We start from the raw sequence: 3,411 nt of genomic DNA, 5'->3' as shown, positions 1-3,411 counted from the left end.
TGTCTGGTCAGAACGGACGTGAGAGGAATCAGGTGGGTACAAGCCTTATTCCACAGATAGGTCATCTCCATGTCAGCTCCTCTCTTTATCCTTCCTGGAGTGTTGGGTACGGAGGAGGATAGATGGATTGGTGAAGACCTGCAGGTAAGTCAGCAGCTGGGACTCTCCTCAGAATGAGATCCTTGCTTGCCCTGTTTCTATGGTGCTGAACCGCCTCCATCCCGAGGGGCACCTTACTCGTGCCTTCTGCCTATGGCTGAAGTTGAGACAGCCATACACATCCCAGAACCAGAAAGAACCACGTCGACATCAATGGATTGACGTTCACGTCTCTTAGGCTGTACAGGCTTGGCTCCAGCCTATGTCACTATCCTCAAAGGCTGGCACTGTGATGAAAGGGGTGGATTAACAGAACCAGGAAACCTGGAGGATTCCACTGTGTGGAAGGACTGGGCATAGGGGTGGGGGTAGGGGAGCCCGTAAGGAGCACTCTTTCAGAGTCTGGGGCCTCTGAAGGAAAGTTGTATACAAAAACCCATGAGAAGGAATTGGTGCTGTTCACAGACCCTGCTGCCCTCACTCCTGCAGTGGAAGCCAGATCCTTACCAGGTATACTGACCTTGCCCCTGATTACCAGTGGCTCACACTGTGGAAGACCCCTGAGTAATAGGAGCCACAGGCATCCCCTGGGTGTTTGTGAAAATGTGGATTTTGGAGCTAGCGAGATGGCTCAGCAGATCAACGTGCCTGCTGCCAAGCCTGATGGCCTGGGTTCTAATCCTGGGGTTCCCATGGTAGAAAGAAAGAACTGATTTCTGCAAGTTGTCTTTTGACCCTCTACAATTGTGCCCCCACATTAATGTAGTAACGATCTTTAATGAGTAGTTTAGCATGGATAGTGTCTTATGCCTGTATTCCCAGTACTCATGGTGGTGAGGCATGAAAATCAGCATCTCTGTGTATCCTGAGCAAGTGAAAATAGACACAGCAAATCCCTGCAAAACGGATTTTTAAATGGAGCTAGGGGACAAGGTTTTTTTGGTATACACTTGTAATCCCAGCAACTGGGAAGCAAGAGGCAGGAGGATCGCCATGAGTTCAAAGCCAGCTTAATCTAAGTTTCAGAGCAGCTGGCGCTACAAAATGAGACCCTGTTTCTTTGAACAGAGTCTGGCAGGTCACAGCTGTATCAGGTAAGTCTGAAAGACCAGGAGTTAAAGAGATCCATGTACTTTGAGACCAGCCGAGGTTACGTGAGACCCTGTCTTAAAAAAAAAAAAAAGGAGAGAGAGAGAGAGAGAGAGGGAGAGAGAGACAGAAGAGAGAGAAAGAAAGAAAAGAAAGGAAGAAAGAAAGTGGGGAGTAATGGTGTCGCAGATCCCACTGAAAGCGTTCATTCACACCCAGGCCCAGGGAGGGGCTGTCTAGGGTGAAGGTTCTTGCTCACAGGCCTGAGGGCCCAAGTTCAGTCACCAGATCCCACAAGGTGACAACAGAGAACTGATTCAGGAAGCTGTCTTTTGACCTGCACACATGTGCCGTGGCACCAACAGGCACATAAACACACAAAATTTGTTTTGAAACATTTTTTAGTTTATTTTTATTATTTAAAAATTTTAGCCAGGTGGTGGTGATGGTGGTGGCGGCAGCAGCGGCGCACGCCTGTAATCCCAGCACTCTGGGAGGCAGAGGCAGGCAGATTTCTGAGTTTGAGGCCAGCCTGGTCTACAGAGTGAGTTCCAGGATAGCCAGGGCTACACAGAGAAACCCTATCTCAACAAAACCAAATCCAAAAATCCAAAAAACAAAAAACAAAACAAAAAAAAATTTAACCTAGACGTGCAGTGGTGGTACATGCCTTTAATCCCAGCACTTGGGAGGCAGACAGAGGCAGGCAGATTTCTGAGTTCGAGGTCAGCCTGGTCTACAGAGTGAGTTCCAGGACAGCCAGGGCTATACAGAGAAACCTTGTCCCCCCCCAAAAAAAACAAATCTAAAAAAAAAAAAAACAAAAAATATTTAACCTTTATTTTTATTTTATATGTAGAGTTACTGCTTTTGCTTGCATGTATGTCTATGTACCATGTGCATGTAGTGAGCTTGGAGGCCAGAAAAGGGCATCAGATCCCCTGGAACTGGAATTACAGGTGGTTATAAGCCACCATGTAGGTGCTGGGAACTGAACCTGGGTCCTCTGAAAGAGTAGCCAATGCACTTAACTGGTGAATGATCTTTCCCTTTTATTAATTTTAATTATGTGTATGTGTCTGCATGTGGTACTTGTGACCTCTGGAGCTGAAGCTATAGGTGGTTGTGAGCCAACCCGCGTGGGTGCTGGAAATCAGACTTCAGTCCTCTGGAAAAGCAATGTACTCTAGCCACTGTTCCCAATACCACAGATAATAATAATGATGATGATGGTAAAAATAATACTGAAAATTAGAAGACACACATACCATACACATACATACACACATAGATACATAGATACACACATACACACATACACATACATACACACATAGATACATAGATACACAGATACACATATACACATACATACACACATAGATACATAGATACACAGATAAACACACATATACATACACACATAGATACAGAGATACACAGATAAACACACATACACATACATACATATACACATAGATATACACAGATACACACATACACGAGAGAGGAGGGGAGATATGGGGCGTGGTTATAGTGGGACAACATGACAGCCAAGTGTGGTAGCTCAATCCTAGAGAGGCTGAAGCAGACGGATCATATCAAGTTTGAGCCCAGGCTAGGATACTTGTGGTATCTGTGTGGGGTTTGTGCACACGAAGGCAGTACTCTCAGAGTCAGAAGAGGGTATCTGAACTCCTGGAGCTAGAGCTTCAGGTGGTTGTAGGGTGTACGATGAAGATGCTAGGAACCAAGCTCAGGTCCTCTCCGAGAGCAGCACATGCTCTTAGCTGTTGACTGCTGAACCATCTCTCTACTCCTTCTTTACTCCCTCCCTCCTTCACCCCTCCCTGCCTGCCTCCCTTCTTCCTCCTCCCTCTTTCCTTCTCCTCCTCTCCTCATCCTACCTAGTGCTTGTGAGCCTCCTGTTTCAGCCTTTCTTTCACTTGCTTAGATTATAGTGTAAGCCACCTCTCTTAGTCAGGGTTTCTATTCCTGCACAAACATCACGATCAAGAAGCAAGCTGGGGAGGAAAGGGTTTATTCAGCTTACACTTCCACATTGCTGTTCATCACCAAAGGAAGTCAGGACTGGAACTCAAGCAGGTCCGGAAGCAGGAGCTGATGCAGAGGCCATGGAGGGATGTTCTCACTGGCTTGCTTCCCCTGGCTTGCTCAACTTACTTTCTTATAGAGCCCAAGACTACCAGCCCAGGGATGGCA

The sequence above is a fragment of the Apodemus sylvaticus genome, chromosome 10 (assembly GCF_947179515.1).
Source record: "Apodemus sylvaticus chromosome 10, mApoSyl1.1, whole genome shotgun sequence".
Classification (NCBI taxonomy): domain Eukaryota; kingdom Metazoa; phylum Chordata; class Mammalia; order Rodentia; family Muridae; genus Apodemus; species Apodemus sylvaticus.
This window is presented reverse-complemented; position numbering follows the sequence as displayed.